General features: G+C 49.6%; 1 pseudogene; it reads left to right on the forward strand.

The window, feature by feature from the left end:
• The first annotated feature begins 4,300 nt into the window (after positions 1-4,300).
• Positions 4,301-5,252, forward strand: LOC101614037 (annotated as a pseudogene).
• Positions 5,253-20,998: the final 15,746 nt, after the last annotated feature.

A 20,998-nucleotide genomic window follows, 5' to 3' on the forward strand; every position in this document is an offset into this window, starting at 1 on the left:
AAGCGGAGCCCCGTGGGAGACGTTGATGGGCTCAACCACAGGGCTCGGGATCCGCACATAAGCTCTAGCACCCATTGCCTCCCATTTGGCGGGCACATGGCACACAGCCTCACACAGGACAGCTGGAAGAACTCTACAGTGGTCACTCAAAAGACACCCTTCTCCAGAAAAGGACGTTGATGCTCAAGACTGCATGGACGCACCCAGCAGATGGGAGCGAGGACTCTGCCACGGTGCTGCGGGCTAGTCCTTAGTTATTACAGAGACCTCTGAGGCCCATGGAGTGGCAAGACGGACAGCGTGGATTGCGGGTGACAGTAGTGGACCGGCGTTACCCCCTATTTGCTGTAACCAGAGCAGGTTTCTCATAAGGGACAGGGCATCATGGGAGGAGTGTAGAGCCAGGACCAGCTAACCACCTGAGAGGGACACTTCGGAGCAAGGTGAGGTGAGAGGGCGAGGGTCAAGAGACAGGTGAACATCACCTTACCTTGACTGCATGTCTAAAAGCATGAAGTAGGTGCTGGAGGCATGGTGTGGCAGCTAAGGCGCTTGCCCGCAAAACCTAACAGCCTGAGTTCTAGTCCAGGGTCCTCACAAAAAGCCAGGTGCACAAAGTGGCCCATGCATCGGGGTCCATTTGCAGTGGCTAGACACCCTGGGACACCCATTCTCTCTCTAGCCAGGCATTATGACACACACCTTTAATCCCAGCACTCGGGAGGCAGAGGTAGGAGGATCACCGTGAGTTCAAGTCCATCCTGAGACAACATAGTGATTCCAGGTCAGCCTGGGCTAGAGTGAGATCCTACCCCCAAAAACCAAAAATAATAATAATGATAAAGCATGAACTGGTGGAGCATGCCTTTAGTCCCAGCACTCAGAAAGCTGAGGTATGAGGATTGCTGTGAGTTCGAGGCCAGGCTGGGGCTACAGAGTGAGTTCCAGGTCAGCCTAGGCTAGAGTGAGACCCTGACTCAAAAATAAAAATTAAAAAAGTAAATAAATAAGGGGTAGCCAGGCATGGTGGTGCAGCCTTTAATCCCAGCACTTTGGAGGCAGAGGTAGGAGGATTGCTGTGAGTTCAAGGCCACCCTGAGACTATATAGTGAATTCCAGGTCAGCTTAGGCTAGAGTGATCCTACCTCAAAATCACCCCCCAAATTTAAAAATAAATCAAACAGTTAAGACATTTGCCTGCAAGGCTTAATGACTTGTGTTTGATTCTCCAGTACCCATGTGAAGCCAAATGCACAAGGTGGCACACGGAGATGGAGTTTGCTTGCAGTGTGCAGAAGCCTTGGTGCACCTATAATCCCCCGCTCCCTCCCTCTCTCTCTCTCTCTCTCTCTCTCTCTTTCTATCTATCTCTCTGCTTACAAATGAATAAAATTTTTAAAATATTTTTAAAAATCAAATAAATGAAAGTATAAATGTCCATGGCTACAGTCAGTATGGCCCGGCACATACCTCCATCCCCCTTCTCCACACTTGCAGCCTGGAGACCCAGTTCCCCTGTGTGACACAGTCTCTAGCTCCCCACTAGCTACAACCACAGACCGTCCTTCAGTTCTAAAGAAATGTCCAGAACGACTTCGTCTCGCTGCCTTCCGACCCAGAATCATGAGTGCTGGGGCCGCCTTGGGCTGTCAGGACAATCATTTCATGGGCAAACGAAGCTCTAACCAACATTGTGTAGCACTCTTCTACAATTGAAACTTCCCATTACTAAGTGGTGGCACGCGCCTTTAGCCCCAGCACTCGGGAGGCAGAGCTGGAAGGATCGCTGGGAGTTCGAGGCCGCCCTGAGACTCCACAGTGAATTGCAGGTCAGCCTGGACCACAGTGAGACCCTACCTCGAAAAAAAAAACTTCCTGTTACTGTGCTTTGCCACACACTGACCCCTAGTGGCTCAGCACAGGGACCAGCAGCCAGCCCTCGGCCACCCAGCTAAGCTGTCAGAGAGGCGCTGAGGAGGAGAAGGGTGGCCCCCAGTGCCCGCTGGCCTGCTTCAGGATTGCTAGTGGGTGGAAGTTATTTCATTTAAAAGCAGCCTTTAAGCCCAGTACTCGGGAGACAGAGGTAGGAGGATCGCTGTGAGCTCCAGGCCACTCTGAGACTACATGGGGAATGCCGGGCCAGCCTGGGGTAGAGGGAGACAAGAACAGCCTGGGTGTAGAGGCCAGCCCACTGAGCACTGAGCAGCAGGGTCTCTCTGTCGGGTGGTGGCAGCACTGTTGTAGACCAATGGGCAGCTGGCCTGGCTCTTTCCCTCCGTGCCACTTACCACTGGTGATTATGTCTTCACCACCATGCTTGTCTCCTTTCCAGCTGCTCCTTTACTGAAAGCTTCCTGAAGGCAGGGTCGGACGGCCCTAGACACAGCTGCGGCCTTAGGAAGGCCCAGACCCAGCCAAGGTGCTGGTGCTGGTTTGATTCAGGTGTCCCCCATAAACGTAGGTGTTCTGAATGCTAGGTCCTCAGCTGGTGGCAATTTGGGAATTGGAGCCTCCTGGTGGCAGAGTATTGCTGGGGGCGGGCTTATGGGTGTTATAGCCAGCTTCCTCTTGCCAGTGTTTGGCACACCCTCCTGTTGCTTATGTCCACCTGATGTTGGGCAGGAGGTGATGTCCACCCTCTGCTCATGCCATTGTTCTCCCCTGCCATTATGGAGCTTCCCCTTGAGTCTGTAAGCCAAAATAAACCCTTTTATCCCATAAGCTGTCCTTGGTCGGGTGACTTCTGCCAGCACTGCGAACCTGACTGCAACACTGCTCAATGCACAGATGCACAAGTGAACAAGGGTGAGGCAGCCCGCGGGACAGGAAGCAGCCGTCCCCACAGCGACACTGCCGCGGCTCACGTGGCACTCTACCTGGAATTTGACCTTCATCTTGAAAGAGACTCTCGCTCTGACTTAGGGAAGGAGAGGTCTAGATCATGTTGGGAATCATGCTTTTAGTCCAACTAGAAAATATGTGTTCAGCCAGGTGCAATTGTGTATGCCTGTAGCAGACAGCTTCAGGTTCGCTGAGATGAACTTCCAGACTAGGCACAGTTATGGAGGAAGGGATATTTAGTGAAGCTTACAGATCCAGGGGAAGTTCCATAATGGCAGAAGAACCTGGCCTGCCTTCACAGGTCCAAACAGAGAGAGAGAGAAGCACAAGCCTAAAGGTCAAAAGCCACAGCACACTTCAGGAACTCCAGCTAAGTACACTTTGCATATCTTTAGATTGAAATCAGAAACCCACCACCACACCTCAAGATCCACTCAGTGACACTGCCTCCAGCCACATGGTTGCAGATGCAAACTACAAACAAATAAAATATACTGGGGCCCATGTCTTCAAACCACCACAATTCCTATAGTCTAAGCACTTGGGAGGCTGAGGCAGGAGGATCTCAGATTTGAGGATAGCCTGGGCTACATAAAAAGTTCCATGTTAGATCTGAAAAGATGGCTGAGCAGTTAAGGTCCTTACCTTTGAAGCCGAATGACCCAGGTTCAGTTCCCCAGTACCCACGTAAACCAGCTGCACGTTGTGGCACATGCATCTGGACTTTGTTTGCAGTGGCTAGTGGCCCAGGTGCGCTTATTCTCTCCCTACCTCCCTCTCTCTATCTCTATCTCAAATACATAAGTGAAAAACTTTAAAAACAAAGTTCCATGCTAGCCTAGGCTCTGAGACCATGTCTCATAAAACAAAAACAGAAGAAAAAGAAAGAATCATGGGCTGGAGAGGTGGCTCAATGGCTAGAGGCACTTGCTTGCAAAGCCTAACAGCCTGGGTTCAATTCCCTAGTACCCACATAAAGCCAGATATCCCTCTTCTTCTTCTTCCCTCTCTGCTTGCAAATAAATAATATTTTTAAATCTTATTTTAAAAATTGCTCATGTTTGTAACCTCAACACTTAGGAAGCTAAGGCAAAATGATTGCCACAAGTTCAAGGCTAGTCTGGGTTACAAAGTGAGTTCTACAGTGTGCAAAATGAAGAGATGGGGGAGGGAGGAGAAGGAAGAAGTGGAGAGAGGAAAGGAGGGAGGGAGAAAAAGAGGAAGGAGGCTGGAGAGATGGCTTAGCAGTTAAGGCACTTGCCTACAAAGCCAAAGGACCCAGGTTCAATTCCCCAGGACCCACGTAAGCCAGATGCACAAGGGGGTGCATGCATCTAGAGTTCATTTTCAGTAGCCAGAGGCCCTGGCACACCCATTCTCTCTCTCTCTCAAATAAATAAATAAAAATAAACTGTTTTGAAAAATCAGGAGGAAGATCCGCATCCCTGTATCAGAAAGCATGGAGGTGCCTGGCAAGGATGCGTCTGGCTCAGGAGGTTCATCTCCCTCCGGGGCCTCCTCTGGCATCTCGGTGTCCAAGGAGCTGCTGGCGACGTGTCGGGCTCTGAGAGGCCCAGGTGTGAGGTCTAGTGGAACTTCCTGAGCCTAGCTAAAGTTTGGCAACCTGACTCTGGCCAGCTGGGACTCAGCAAGACGCCCAATGGCTTCTGGCCTGCCACCTCCACGTGGCAATTGTAATTACCATTTCCATAGTTACAGTTTACTATTGGCCCTTACCTCTCCCAGCCGTCCTAAAATCCCCACCTTCATCCCCAATATGATATAGGCAACTTCTCAGAGTAATAAAGCGAGTTGTTTCTGCGAGTTCCTGCATCGAAAAGACTCCCAACTCAGTGTGGTTGTTCTCCAGTGGCCAGGAGAGGGTTCTGGGTCGCCCGACGCTCATCTTCCTCCTGAACCCCTAGGGAGGAGCCCGCAGGCCTGGTCCTTCCGCAGCACCGCCTGCCCGGGAAGGAGCCCAGCAGCGACGGGCAGCAAAGGCCAAGGAGGTTTGTGGGACAAGTTGCTTATCAATTCCAAGCCTGATTCCAAGAAGACCTCGACTCTGCAAACAGTTCGCATCCAGAAGAGACCTTTTTGGACCAAGTCCAGACCTTTTTCCCGCAGATGGCCCAGGCAAATGAAAAACTACGAAAGGAAATGCAGTCGCCCCGCCTGGTAGTTTTATTATGGAAAATACTGGTGGAGCTCCTGGAAAAGTTATACAGATGGATGTGGCCTTAACTGAGATGAATCAGTCAGATTCAAAAGAAGAGGACAGTGCACAGGACAGATTAGAGGGCAGTTCAGACTCTGAGGATGAGGTCACCATAGATAACATTAAGCTTCCGACTCTGGATGGAGGTAAAGGCAAGATTGAAGTTTTGGATGGTCCACCACATAAAAAAAAAAAAAAAGAAAGCCGGGTGTAGTGGTGCACGCCTTTAATCTCAGCACTAAAGAGGCAGAGGTAGGAGGATCACTGTGAGTTTGAGGCCACCCTGAGAATACATAGTGAATTCCAGGTCAGCCTGAGCTAGAGTGACAGCCTACCTCGAAAACCAAAAAAAAGAAGAAGAAGGAGGAGGAGGAGGAGGAGGAGGAGGAGGAGGAGGAGGAGGGGGAAGGAAGGAAGGAAGGAAGGAAGGAAGGAAGGAAGGAAGGAAGGAAGGAAGGAAGGAAGGAAGGAAGGAAGGAAGGAAAGAAAGAAAGAAAGAAAGAAAGAAAGAAAGAAAGAAAGAAAGAAAGAAAGAAAGTGAAATAAATGTGAAAAAAATAAGGAGGAAGGGAAGGAGATTGTGGTGGTTTGATTCAGGTGTCCCCCGTGAACTTAGGTGTTCTGATGGCTAGGTTCCCAGCTGATGGAGATTTAGGAGCTAATGCCTCCTGGAGGGAGTGTATTGTTGGGGGGGGGGGGCTTATGGGAATGTAGTGGTTTGATTCAGGTGTCCCCCATAAACTCAGGTGTGCTGAATATTAGGTTCCCAGCTGATGGAGATTTGGGAATTAACACCTCCTGGAGGCAGTGTATTGTTGGAGGCAGGCTTATGAGTGTTGTAGCTAGTGTCCCCTTGCCAGTGTTTGGCACACTCTTCTATTGCTATTGTCCACCTTATATTGGCCAAGGGATGATGTCCACCTTCTGCTCATGCCATCGTTTTCCCCTGCCATGATGAGTTTCTCCTCTAATTTCTAAGCTGCTCTTGGTCGGGTGATTTCTGCAAGCAATGTGAACCTGACTGCAACAGAGATAGAGCACACTCAAATGGCTTCACACATCATTGAGGCTGGGAGAGGGTCACTTATAAATCTCCTCACTATCACGTTTAATAAAAGTGTGGCTGAGCCGGGCTTGATGGTGCCTTTAATCCCAGCACCCAGGAGGCAGAGATAGGAGGATTGCTGTGAGTTTGAGGCCAGCCTGGGACTACAAAGTGATTTTCCAGGTCAGCCTGAGCTAGAGTAAGGCCCTACCTTGAAAAGAAAAAAAAATAATAGAGAGAGAGAGAGAAAGGAAGGAAGAACAAATGAACAAAAGAAAGAAAGAAAGAAGGAAGGAAGGAGGGAGGGAGAGAAGGAAGGAAGGAAGGAAGGAAGGAAGGAAGGAAGGAAGGAAGGAAGGAAGGAAGGAAGGAAGGAAGGAAGGAAGGAAGAAAGAAAGAAAGAAAGAAAGAAAGAAAGAAAGAAAGAAAGAAAGAAAGAAAGAAAGAAAGAAAGAAAGATGGTTGTGCCCTCTCCCCACCATCTGGCCGCCTTGCCCCAGCATGTTCTGTGAAGTGGCCTCTGGACAAGCCAAGGCCTCGCCAGCCTCCCCACCTGACAATGGACTTTTCTCTGCTGTCCATTTATCCTCGTATTGATTTTGCTATAAGCCCACACAGCGCTCCCTCCAAGGCCAGAAGGAGAAACCTCCATTGATTATATTGGACTAAGGTTTGTTGTTTAAAAAAAAAGCACAAAATGCTTAAAACATCGAAATGAAGTGAGCTCTTTGAGGGTCCATAAATCATCCAGGATAACGCCACAAATGAACAGGGCTTCTTAAACACCCGGAAAATACACCACCATAAAGCAGTTCTGACAAGAAGCCACAGCCCCCCTCCCCGTCGCCGCCATTTGAAAAGCACCATCAATAATGGTTATTGCTGTTTGGTAAGCAAAAGAGGGAAGCTGTGTCGGGTCTCCTCCAGAAAGTTCCCTCAAAGTCACTTTGTCCGAATGGTGGCGGGGCCCTTTTTCATGCAGTAAATACATCCCAATTATGAGCGTGTCGTGTTACCTTTTACAGTTCACTAATCACAAACTCTTCTGTATGTCATTGCCACCCGGTGACTTGCCCTAATCAGAATTTATGCTGCTGCTTGGAGGTTTGTGGGGATGAGGAGGGTCGCAGCGGTTTTGCTATTCGGGGTCTGACGACCCCAGCACCAAGCCCAAGGTCAGCTCCCCTGCCCTGCTGCGGGTCAAGGCCTTGCGAGCAGCAGGGCTGAGGCTTCTGCCTAAAGCTGTCCCTGGAGTCTCCTCCTTCCTGCCACAGACAACCAGCCCGGACGGCATCCCCCTTCTGGTTCATCTGAGGACTCAACCTTCTCAAAGGCTCCAAACCACCATGCCAACAAAAGCCAGCCTGAGCATTGATTCCTCTGAGAGGAGTGCAGAGCCCACAGGCGCCCTCCATCCCCCCTCAGGCTAGCCTCAGGTGCCCATTCTCATCCCTTCTTGCTCCATGCAGAGCACCCTTCCAGCTGATGTCCCTTATAAAATCAGAGCACATTCCTGAGCCTTGAGCCTCATAACAACTTCTGCCTTCTCCTAAAGGAGGCCTTCTCAGCCGGCTGTCCTTGCAGAGTGGCCTGCCAGACTGAATTCTGGGGATCTGCCCATCTCTGGCCATGCAATTCCAGAATCAGCAAGAAGACACACAGTTAGGATGGCCCAGACACTAAACGGGTACGTCATCTCACCTCAGTCCCTCCATGTCACTTCTCCAGTTGCAGGGTCCTGGACACACAGACCAGGAAATGAGGGACACAGACAAGCACCAGAGTGTCCTTCCACACTGGGGAGGGCTGACAGGCTAGAGTGACAGCCTCATGAGGGAAAGAGCCCTGCAGATTCCCAGGTGCTGGTCCCCAAGCAGACCCTAGGAGTCACGTCAGCATTCCAGGAACCACACCAGGTACACAGCACAAGCTGCCAGGGGCACAAGAGGTCTCGGGTCAGTTCAAATAAAACTATGGCAAACTATACAATTGTTCCTTCGATATTTCATGAGGACAGAACTGGCACTCCCATGGATGCCAAAACCCACAGATACCCAAGTCCCTCCTTATAAAACAGCGTAGAGCGTGCGTGAAGCTGCACACATCCTCTTACTTCCGCATCCCTAGATGACTGATAAAACCCAGTGCCACGTAAGTACTGTGTGCAGAGTTGCCGTACTGTACTGTCATGGGGTAATGACAAGAAGAACATGTGCGTGCTCAGAATAGATGCAATGTACAAACAAGGTACATGTGCACATGTTCATGTGTGTGCACACGTGTATGCATGCATGTACACATCTATGCGTATAGAGACCAGAGGTCAATGTCAGTCTTCCTCAATTGTTCTCCACCTTATTTTTTAAGATTTTATTTTATTTTATTTATTTGACAGAGAAAGAGGGAGAGAGAGAGAAAATGGTTACGCCAGGGCCTCCGGCCACTGAAAATGAACTCTAGATGTGTGCGACCCCTTGTGCATCTGGCTAACGTGGGTTCTGGGAAATTGAACCTGGGTCCTTTGGCTTTGCAGGCAAATGCCTTCACTGCTAAGCTATCCCTCTAGACCTCCACCTTACTTTTTATTTTTTTTAATGTATTTTATTTTATTTATTTATTAGAAACAGAGAGAAGAAGGCAGATAGAGAGTGGGCATGACAGGGCCTCTAGCCACTGCTGATGAACTTCAGATGCATATGCTGCCTTGTACATCTGGTGTATGTGGGGACTGGGGGAATGGAACCTGGATCCTTAGGCTTCACAGGCAAGCACCTTAACTGCTAAACCATCTCTCCATCCCATCTCTGGAACTCTTTAATCTTCCCAAACTCGTAATCTCTATTCTTTTTTTTTTAATTTTTATTAGCATTTTCCATGATTATAAAAAAAAAAATCCCATGGTAATTCCCTCCCCCCCACACACACACACTTTCCCCTTTGAAATTCCATTCTCCATCATATTACCTCCCCATCACAATCATTGTACTTACATATATACAATATCAACCTATAAGTACCCTCCTCCCTTCCTTTCTCTTCCCTTTATGTCTCCTTTTTAAGTTACTGGCCTCTGCTACTAATCCACCTTACTTTTTAAGACAGGAAATATCACTAAGCCTGGAGTTCACTGATGCAGCTAGACCAGCTGGCCAGAGAGCCCAGAGATCCTCCGTGACCACCTCCCTGGCACATGGCACTCCATGTGGCTTTTGATGTGGGCACTGAGGATCCAAAGCCAGGCTCTCGTGTTGTGCAGTGAGCACTGTACCGACTGAATCATATCCCCAGCCTCCTGCCCCAGTGAAGCTTTTAAAATAGTTTTGGGGCTGGAGAGATTGCTTAGTGGTTAAGGCCCTCGTCTACGAGACCTAAGGACCCAGGTTCAGTTCCTTAGGGCCCACATGTGCCAGATGCACAAGGTGGCATGTGTGTCTGGAGTTCGTTTGCAGTGGCTGGAGGCCCTGGCATGCTCATTCATTCTCTCTCTCTCTCTCTCTCTCTCTCTCTCTCGCTCTCTCTCTCTCAAATAAATAAATAATTAAATAGTTTTGATTCAAAGTTGGTTGATCCTGGGCTGGAGAAATGGCTCAGCAATCAAAGGCACTTGCTTACAAAGCCTGACAGCCAGGGTTTTATTTCCCTTGTGCCCATGTAAAGCCATGTAAAGCCCTAAAGTGGCTCATGTTTCTGGAGTTTGTTTGCAATGGCAGGAAGCCCTGGCATTCCCATTCTTATATATATATATATATATATATATATATATATATATATATATATATATGTGTGTGTGTGTGTGTGTGTGTGTGTGTGTGTGTGTGTGTGTGTATGTATATGTATATCATATTATATAATATTATATAATACATATTATATTATATATATTACAATTTGAATGTGACCCTTTTGGGAAAAAAGGATGATTTCAGACATATTTAAGGATCTTAAGATGTGATGAGCCTGGACTACCTAGGTGGGCATATATATAGAACATATATATGTATATTTAAGTTAATTGATCCAAATTCCAGATCCCAGACCCACAGCACCAAGGACCAACTAGGCTGTGGACATAAGACAACCTGCTATCATTCTGATTTCCCACCTTTGATGCCTTTGTTCACACAAACTTGAGGTTTCATCACAATGTGCCTCAGACTGAGTGGCAAAAAATAACAGAGAACTTCACCTCTTAAAGCTCTAGAGGCCATAAACCCAAAGTCAGGGTGCTGACAGGGCCACACTCCCTCCCTTCTTCCAGATTCTGCCGGCTTCAAGCATTCCAAGTCCTACGTCTGCATAACACCGTCCCTGCCTGTCTTCACACGGCCCTCCCCTTGGGGTCTTGCCTCTTCTATCTCTCATAAAGATAATTGTCATTGGCTACAGAGCCTACCTACGTAGTCTAGGATCATCACATCTTAAGATCCTTAAATATGTCTGAAATGGTCCTTTTTCCCCAAAAAGGTCACATTCAAATTGTAGAACATAGACATATATTTGGGCCACTGTTCAGTTTTCCTGTGCTTTTGCTTTGCTGGTAGCCTGGCTACCCTTGGAATTATAGTTGGATTTGTCCTTTCCCAGGGGTCCTCTCTGCTTGTCAGTTTCAGCAGCAGCAGAGATGCCCCTCAAGGGGTGTCCGGGACATTACAATGTTGTCAAGGGATCCACTGTACAAAACAAGCAAGTGTCTGCTCAGCCAGGGGTGGGGCACACGCCTGTAATCCCAGCCCTCTGGAGGCTGAGGCAGGAGGAGCAAAAGTTTGAGGCCAGCCTAGACTACATAGACAGTGGGTTCCAGGCCAGCTTAGATTACATCATGAGAATTTATCTCAAAAAATTTAAAAAAAAATAATTTAAAAAGCCAGGTGTGGTAGCACACGCCTTTAATCCCAGAACTCAGGAGGCAGAAGTGGGAGGATGGCCGTGAGTTTAAGGCCACCCTAAGACTCCATAGTGAATTCCAGGTCAGTCTGGACCAGAGCAAGACCCTACCTTGAAAAACCAAAAAGAAAAAGAGAAGAAAGGAAAACAAAGAAAAATCCTTTCTGAAGCCAGACATGGTGGCGCACACCTTTAATCCCAACACTCAGCATGCAGAGGTAGGAGGATCACCATGAGTTTGAGGCCACCCTGGGACTACAGAGTGAATTCCGGCCAGCCTGAGCTAGAGCGAAACCCTACCTTAAAACACCCAAAAACTAAAAGAAATAGAAAAATCTTTTCTACATCAGAGAATGCCCACTAAGAAGCATAGAAGAAATGCTATAATTGGATAATTGCATTCTGTAAAAATTATGAAGAAAAGCTAAAGCTGAGGCTGGGGGGTGCAACTGGGGTGGGGTGCTTGCCTAGCGAGCACAGGCCCTACAGCCAATCCCAGCACCACACAGGAAAAGAAAGGAACAAAAAGCTAAACCCGTGCAACGGTCCAGCCTATGTGGAAGTGGGGGTGAGAGTGGAGTTTTGGGAGTCCCGAGGCCAGGCCGTGTGGACGGAAGAGGGTGCCAGCAGGAACTGCCACAGAAACAAGGACGGGCCGGAGGCTGGCATGGAGTCAGAGTGACGGCTATCTGGAGATGGGGCTCTGGTGAGTCTGTGACTAGATTTGGGGCTCAGCCTGGGGCATGGTGCAGGTGGGCCTCAGAGGGTAGGTGGAGTCAAGATGCACTTCAAGAACATCCCTCACAGCCTCCACCTCCCCGGCCCGGCTGGTGGGGCTCTGGTCACTCCTGGTCGGCAGCTGGCTTGCTCCTGCACTTCCTACAGCACTGCAGGCTTTCTTGTTTAGTTTTATTTGTTTATTTGTGAGTGGCAGACAGAGAAAAAGAGACAGATAGTGAGAGGGAGAGAGAATGGGCGCACCAGGGCTTCCAGCCACTGCAGACGAACTCCAGACACTTGCGCCCCCTTGTGCATCTGGCTAATGTGCGTCCTGGGGAATCGAACCCCGAACCAGGGTCCTTAGTCTTCATAGGCAAACACTTAACCACTAAGCCATCCCTCCAGCCCTTTCTTAAGGAAGATGACAGGGAAGCAGCTCGCTCAGGGGCCAGGCTCTTTGCACAGCTTGCCTCCAGGAGGCAGTCAGGCATCTTGCTGTGGCCAGGATCAAAGCAGCCGGTTGAGGGGCTTTCAGACAGGATGCGGGAAACAACCCCTGTGGTGGCCACCTGTCCCTTCCTCCTCGAGCTACTTCACGCGTGCTCCTGGCCCTTCCTCAAAGAAGACCTTGTCCTGCTTCCTCCAGGACACGCTGTCCCCCACAGGCACGGAAGCAGCCATCTGTCATTCTCAGCCCACGAGACAACCAGGTGCCCACTCCGTGAGATCTGTGTCAGGAGTGACATGAGGTACAAAAGCCGATTGTCACCTGTCACCAGGTGCTGTTCTTCTGCCTTTCTGTATTGGCTGAGGGCTCCTGACCAGCTCTGCCTTGTTCAGCCCTCGGGGTGCACAGAGCTCTTGCTTTTCCTTTTGATAATCCTGGGAATTCTCTGGCCTCAGACAGAAGCACTGCTATAGATCTGAGTGGTGTTTGTGATTTGTGTTAATATTAACAACCTTTAATATTTACAATAACGTTTTGCATAGACAGGTGACTTTTTTTCACTGCAGGAAATGAATTGCAAATTAACAAGTATAAAGATTACAACATGATGAAACTGGACATACATGCTGAAAACCTAATGAATTAAATAGCTTCACGGCCTGGAGGAAGAAAGTCCCTCAAAAGCAAACACATAAACTGGGCATGATGGGATACTCCTTTAATCCCAGCATGCGGGAGGATCAGTTCAAAGACATCCTCTGCTATATAATGAGTTTGAGGCCAGCCTGAGCTACATGAGACTCTGTCTCAAACAAACAAACAAAATAAATTTAAAAAACAGGAGAGACTAGTTAGGAAGAAGGAATTTAGTTGAAAAGGGATTTGGGAGGGGGAAAAGAAAGGGTGGTGGGAGGGGATTATGATCATGGTATATTGTTTATGCTTATGAAAGTTGTCAATAAAAAGTTTAAAATGTATAAAAATGTAGACATATAGAGGAAGAGACTTCACACACTCACACACACACACATTCACAGAATCATCTTTTGTGATTCCATTGTCCCTTTTCCCCAAATCCTAGGGTGGATACCTTGATGCAAAGATTTCTATTTCTCTTGAATTCATCACCATGCCTATTTCCTGAAAAGAACTTATCTTTTTTTGTTGTTGTTTATTTTTATTTATTTATTTTAGAGTGACAGAGAGAGAAAGAGGCAGAGAGAGAGAAGTAGAAAATGGATATGCCAGGGCCTCCAGCCACAGCAAACGAACTCCAGATGCATGCGCCCCCTTGTGCATCTGGCTTACGTAGGTCCTGGGGAATCAAGCCTCAAACCGGGTCCTTTCAGCTTCACAGGCAAACGCTTAACTGCCAAGCCATCTCTCCAGCCCCTTACCTTTTTTTAAATATTTATTTGCAAGCAGAAAGAGATAGAGAGAATGAGCACACCAGGATCTCCTGATGCATGCACCACTTTGTGTATCTGGCTTTACATGGCTACTGGGGAATCAAACCTGGAAAGTCACTCTTCACAAGCAAGCACCTTTAACCACTGAGCCATCTCTCCAGCCCTAAGGATTCATCTTTCTAATCCCTCGAGTTTTCCCTATCCCTCTTCCCAAGTCTCAGCCCACAGGTTCACCTCTATACAGCCCTTGGAGTAAAAGGCACACAGATACACCTTCCAAAGCTCAAGGTCTAAAATGCAGAAGAGGTGGTGGAAAGAATGTAAGAGCCAAAGGAAGGGTAGGACTCCTTACAACGTGCTCCTCCAGACACAAAATGGCCTGGATATCCATGACCTCACAGTGCCTGACACTACCTACACAAGACCATCATAAGAGGAAGAAAAGATCATGACATCAAAATAAAAGAGAGACTGGTTGAGATGGGGAGGGTATGTGATGCAGAGTGAAGTTTCAAAGGGGAAAGTGGGGGGAGGGAGAGAATTACCATGGGATGTTGTTTACAATCATGGAAGTTGTCAATAAAATAAAAATAAAAGTTAAATGAAAAATCCCCTGCAGTGACTCTGCCTTTTTCCTGGCTCCCCTCTGCTCAGCCTCAGATGAAGAGGACCGCTGTCAGATGCCTGTGTGGAAAGAGGACCAAGTCCCCAGAGAGCAGGTGTTCAGTTCCAGGGCAAGCCTGGGAAGGGGGAAGGGGATGTTCTCCCCTCGTGGATGATATCAGGATGGAGCATTACTGCCTTGTGAGACCCCTCAGCTGCACCCGTTCAATGCCCCTGCCTCGGGGATCGGCACTCTCTTTTCCCTCTGCGGGCCTCCTCCCTTCAAATCTTCACTCAAATGTCACCTCTGGTTGTGGTGGTGTGAACATGGAGTTTTCCCCATCACCTCATGTGTTTGTGATTAAGCCTTACACTTAATCGCCGGCTGGTAGAGCTGTTTGGGAGGATCGTGGAGCCTCTGGAAGGTTAGAGCCGGGCAGGAGGACACATGTCGTCGCTGCCGGTGGGCCTTCGGGTCTTACAGCCCAGCCCGGCTTGCTGTGCTTGGCTCCCTCTCCCTACTTCCTCGCTGCTGCTGAGGAGATGGGATGCCCAGCTGCGTACTCCTGCCGTACTGTCCAGGCAAGATGAAACTCCCCCTCAGAACTGTAAGCAGTAAGTAAACCCTTTCCTTCTATGAGCTGCCTCTGGTAGGCTTTTGTCCCAGCACTGAAAAAGTAGCTGCAAGGGGCTGGAGAGATGGCTTAGCAGTTAAGCACTTGCCCGTGAAGCCTAAGGGCCCCAGTTTGAGGCTCAACTCCCCAGGACCCACGTGAGCCAGATGCACAAGGGGGATGCACGCGTCTGGAGTTCGTTTGCAATGGCTGGAAGCCCTGGCACGCCCGTTCTCTCTCCCTCTATCTGCCTCTTTCTCTCTCTGTCACTCTCAAATAAATAAATAAATAAAAATATATTTTTTTAAAAGTAGCTGCAGCAAGATTTGTCATCCTGATCTCCATTCTTATCTGACATACACTCTATCAGCCTCTCAGCTTTTTTTCAAGAGAGAACGAGAAAGACGGAGAGAGAATTGGCATGCCAGGGCCTCGGCTACTGCAATCAAACCCCAGATGCTTGCACCACCTAGTGGGCATGTGTGGCCTTGTGCGTGCCTCCCTTTCGTGCGTCTGGCTTAAGAGGGATCTGGAAAGTTGAACATGGGTCCTTAGGCTTCGCAGGCAAGCACCTTAACTGGTAAGCCAACTGTCCAGCCTTGCCTCTCTCAGCTTTTTGGCCACATTCTGCTGTGGCTTGAATGTGGAACGGCCCACAGGCCCATAGGTTTAAAAACTCGGTCCTCAGCTGGTGGTGCTGTCTTGAAAGGCTCTGACGCCTGTATGAGGTGGAGTCTTGCCGGAGGAGGTGGGGCACTTGGAGCCACATCTTGAGATTGGGTATCTGGGCCCCACTTCGTCTCCATTCCCACTTGCTGGCTATGGATACAAGGCAACCAACAGCCCGAGACTCCTGCTCCTGTGCCTTCCCTGCCATGAGAGGCTGTGTGCCCTCGAACTCAGCTCATGAATCTGCAAGTGGCACAGCCTCCAATGCACAGCGTGCATGCCTAAACAGCAGCTGCGATGGGCCGATGCTCACACACAGCTCAGGTGGACAGCAGGGGACACGGAATCGCTGACCAAGCATTTGCATCACACTCAGGTGCTGGTTCCCTCTTGGTGCCCTTTTCCCAGTCTACCTGTGCCTCTGTTAGCCTATCTACAGTCACCCACCCGGCAGGAACCTACTCTAGCCAGGCTACCTCGACACAAGCCCGCAGCCCGGGGAGGGCCTGCCCAGGGCTGGACAGACGCTTGGCAACCGAGCAACAGTGATGCGATATTTAGGCAGATGCTCATGTGGCCTATGGAGGCCCATTCAGGAGATAAATCCTGGCCCGATAGCAAACCCCCCGCCCCCCCGTCTCAGAGGCTAGAGGAGTCCTGTGTGGGGAGGCGCAGAGACATGTGGGCGGGTGCTGGGGCTGTGCGGATTGCCCCCCAGGGTCTGCTTACAAGGCAGTGCGAGCAGATGAACCCTCGCACACACGGATCCCATTTTCACACAAACGCCCGCGGCTGTAGGAAAGACACGACGGGGAGACACAGAGCCGAGTCAGTTCTGTGGAAGATGCTGTCTGGTGCTCGGGGGCTTTGCAGAGCTTCGTTCGCCACCTGTCAGGAAGGGTGGGGGAGCAGATGGGACCTTTGAAGAGCATCACACAGGCTGAGTCCTCGGGGCTGGGCAGTGCAGGTGGGCTGCGGAGCGGGGCTCGGACACGCGGCGCCACACAGAAGCAAGGCCTTCACGGTGGTCGGTCACCGCGTCCGGGAGGACAGCGCTGGCTGCATGTGTCACTTACTGCCTTGACCAAATGCATGACAAGAGATTTAAGGAAGCAAGGGTTGTTTTTTTGGCTCACAGCTCGAGGATGGAGTCCATGGGAGTGCGGAAGGCACGAGGGGTTCGTGGGGTGGCTGGTCACACCACACCTGACGGAGGTGGCAGGCCAGAAGCCATTAGGTGTCTTGCTGAGTCCCAGCTGGCCAGAGACAGGTCGCCAAACTTTAGCTAGGCTCAGGAAGTTCCACTAGACCTCACACCTGTGCCTCTCAGACCCCAACAAGTTTGTACCCTCAGTCTCTTCCCACGGTCATTTTTGTCTCCACGGAGCAATATTCTTTTCATGATTTATTGATTTGCTAACTATTTTCTGAGCACCCACCCTGAGCCAGGCATGTCTAGATTGAGCCAGGAGGGTGGAGGGCAGTGAGCAGGAGGGACAAACCCTCTGTCCTCCCGGAGTTTATGGCCCGGAGTGGACAGACATGATAAGCAACCACCGGAGTAAATAAGTGGCTGTCAACACCAACAAGGTGAGCGGAGGGGTTTTAATGCTGCCAATAAAGGGAGGGAGGACGGGGCCAGACCCCCTCCCTGAGCCCCTGTCAGCGGAGGCTTGATGGCAGAAGCGATGGTTTCTACGGCCAGCCCACGTTTCTCCTTCTCAGCACCAATCACGCGGTCTCCCCCACCCCTCAGCCCATAGCTCCTGCCTCACTTCAGCTCAGGAGGGAGAGACAAGGAAGAGCATGAGAATCGGGAAGCTCATATTCAACTGTGACTCTCAGATTGCTTTCATTTCCCAGCTAAAAAGTAGACCGGGGGAGGGGGGGCAGTGGTGGAAGGATGGCTTAGCCATTAAGGTGTTTGCCTGCAAAGCCAAAGGATCCTGGTTCTATTCCCTAGAACCCACGTAAGCCAGATGCACAAAGGGATCACATGTCTGGAGTTCATTTGCAGTGGCTAGAGGCCCTGGCATGCCCATTCTCTCCTTCTCTCTCTCTATCAAATAAATAAATAAAATATATTTTTAAAAAAGAACAGGGCTGGGGCTGGAGAAATGGCTTAGCGGTTAAACGCTTGCCTGTGAAGCCTAAGGACCCGGGTTCGAGGCTCGATTCCCCAGGTCCCACGTTAGCCAGATGCACAAGGGGGCGCACGAGTCTGGAGTTCGTTTGCAGAGGCTGGAAGCCCTGGCGCACCCATTCTCTCTCTCTCCCTCTATCTGTCTTTCTCTCTGTGTCTGCCACTCTCAAATAAATAAATAAATAATTTTTTAAAAAAACCTGTATCATCTCATTTAAAAAAAAAAAGTAGAACAGGACTGGAGAGGGGGCGCATGCATCTGGAGTTCATTTGCAGCAGCTAAAGGCTCTGGTGTGCCCATTCTCTCCCTCTCTCTCTCTCATAAATAATTTTTTTAAAATTGAACAAGAGGAACTGGGGAGATGGCCCAGTGGGTATAGCAGTCACCATGCAAGCATGAGGACCTGAGTTCAGATCCCCAGCAGTCATGTAAATCACCCAGGGACATGGCAGTCAGCCTATAATCCAACACTCTGGAGGTGGGGGTAGGGGACCCCAGGACAGTAGCCTAGCTGGATCAGTGAGTGCCGGGTTCAAATGAGACACCTTGTCCCTGTAAATAAGGTGAAGAGCGATTCCAGAAGGCACTTGGTGTGAACCTCTGGCCGCCACATGAACACACACACACACACACACACACACACACACACACACACGATCATGTACATCTGCATACGCATGTGTACACAGTGCACACACGCCACACACATACACATGCAAAAGAAGAAGGAAAGTAAGGAGTGATAGTGACAGAATCCCTTGTGAGAATCAGTGTGCTTATAGTTCTAGTCAGAAACTTTTTAAGGTAATTTAGGGGAAATCACTTCATACCCTTCAGGTTAGACATATAAAAGCCAGTCTTAGCCGGGTGTGGTGGTGCATGCCTTTAATCCCAGCACTGGAGAGACAGAGGTAGGAGGAGCACCGTGAGTTTGAGGCCAGCCTGAGACTACATGATGAATTCCAGGTCAGCCTGGACTAGAGTAAGACTACCTCAAAAAAAAGGCCAGTCTTAGGACTGATTCTAGGTGTCTAGGTGTGAAACTTTTTCAGGCCTCCAGGACCTCAAACATCAGGTGTGCTATGGGACCTGCGCAGGCTACTGACCCGAACAGTTGCGGGAGGCCCTGGGTTCAGACCAGGAAGATGGCTAAGGATGCCTGTTTGTACATTTGGGTAGAAAACCTGTTTGAACACTCTCTTCATCCCTGAGAACACCTTTCCAACCTGATTAGACTCACTCCTTGTTTTAGTGCCTATAAACTGGGTGACTTTAAACAACCAAAATGTATTCACTCATACTCCTGCAGGCTAAGTCTAAAATCAGGGTGCCAACAAGACCCTTTCTCACCCACATCCTGGCTTCTGGTGCTTCCAGAAATCCTCAGCCCTTAGCTTCATTGCTCCTGTAATCGTTGCTTTTCCCCTTTCCCCGTCAGGGAGGAAAGGCTACAGGGAAGGCGTGGTGGCGGGAGAGTGTGCTGGTTTGGTCACAGCACAGTGGGGAAGCAGAAAGCAAGGACAAGTTATTAATCTTCAAGGCCTTCCCTAGTGCCCCGGCCTCCAGCATGGCTCCACCCCCAACAGCCTCCACCGCCTTCCAAAACAATGCCACAGTGGAGCTTTGATTCAGCTGTCCCCCATAAACTTAAGTATTCTGAATGCTAGGTTCCCTCGCTGATGGCAATTGGAAGTTAACGCCTCCTGGAGGTGGTGCATTGTTGGGGGCGGACTTATATGGGTGTTATAGCTGGTTTTCCCTCGCCAGTGTTTGGCACAGTCTCCTGTTCCCGTTGCCCACCCTCTGCTCTTGTCATCGTTTTCCCCTGCCATTGTGGAGCTTCCCCCTCGAGCCTGCAAGCCAAAACAAACCTCTTTTTTCCCACAAACTGCTCTTGGTTGGGTGATTTCTACAGCAATGCAAACCTGACTGCAATATACATCATTAGGATTGACAAAAACTATGGGGACTTTGAAAGATGGACTTAATGCATGACATTTTATATCATGTATGGTTATCAGTTTATGGAGGCCAGGGGAGGAATGTGGCAGTTTGATTCAGGTGTCCCCCATAAACTTAGGTATTCTGAATGCTAGGTTCCCCAGCTGACGGCAATTGGAAATTAAAGCCTCCTGAAGGTGGTGCATTGTTGAGGGTGGGCTCATGCGTTTTATAGCCGGTTTCCCCTTGGCAGCGTTTGGCACAATCTCTTGTTCCTGTTGTCCACCTTATGTGGGCCAGGGGGTGATGTCTACCCTCTGCTCATGCCATCATTTTCCCCTTCATCATGGAGCTTCCCCTCAAGTCTGTAAGCCAAAATAAACCCTTTGTTCTCACAAGCTGCTCTTGGTTGGGTGATTTCTACTAGCAATGCGAGCCTGACTGGAACAGCCACCAACTGGGGGTCATGTGTTCAATCACGTGAGCCTACAAGGACGAGGGGACATTTCACACTCAAACCACAACTCCAATTTGTCTCCATTGCCATTATGAAGACACAGTCATTGACTTAGGACCCACTGGCATCCAATATTACTTCATTTTATTGAAGTCAGTAGGTACCCTATTCCCAACAAGGTCACATTCTGGAGTGCTAGGGATCAGGACAGTAAGCAATCTTTCCAGGTGACACCACTAAACCCACAGTGCACCCCCAAACCCACAGTGCACCCCTGCCCCCAGACATTCCTTAGCATCGTGGTGCTCTTCCCATCTTCCTCTATACCTCAGCTTAAGCAAAACAGGTCGTTATGGAAAGATGGGCAGGCGCTTTACAAGCTCCTAGAATTGCAAAGAGCCCCGAATGTGCATGATGCCAGGGCTGGAGGGTGCACCCTCAGTCGGAACATCTGTCCTCAGAGCATCTTGGGCCTCGGGGAGACGACAAGGGCTTTCCAGTGTGTGCCATGCATCTCTTTCCCTGGGCTGCCTAGGCAGGACCTGGGGCTCAAAAACCTCTGCTGGCCACAGTGTCCCTTTGTCAGGAAGGTTTCCGTGGATAAAAGCCCAATGGTGAGTCACTGTGGCTCCCCTGCGGAAGATTAAGCCATTCTTATTCCAGCCGCACTCTGCGGGGCTCTCACCAGTTCAGATGTGGTTGATGGAGGTTCCAGAGCTCTGAGCTAAACGAAGGCAGAGGAAGTGGCAGGCACAACAGTCCTGAATTGGAAGCGTTCAGAACACCCACTGGAAAGATGGGGTGTGTGAGACTCAGGCGGAGAGAGAGAGAGAATGCTCCCAGCCCCTGGGCCGTCAGACATGTGGGAGTCGACGGGTACAGAGGACCTGATTCACGCTTGTCGCTGAGCCCATCTCTTCACTCCGGCTGGGCTGTTGACTTTTGTTTGTTTTGATTTCAAGTTTTGGTATTGCCACTTGCAGATGCGGAAGTCTTGAGCATGAG

This window comes from Jaculus jaculus, chromosome 6 (assembly GCF_020740685.1).
Source record: "Jaculus jaculus isolate mJacJac1 chromosome 6, mJacJac1.mat.Y.cur, whole genome shotgun sequence".
NCBI classification, from domain to species: Eukaryota; Metazoa; Chordata; class Mammalia; order Rodentia; family Dipodidae; genus Jaculus; species Jaculus jaculus.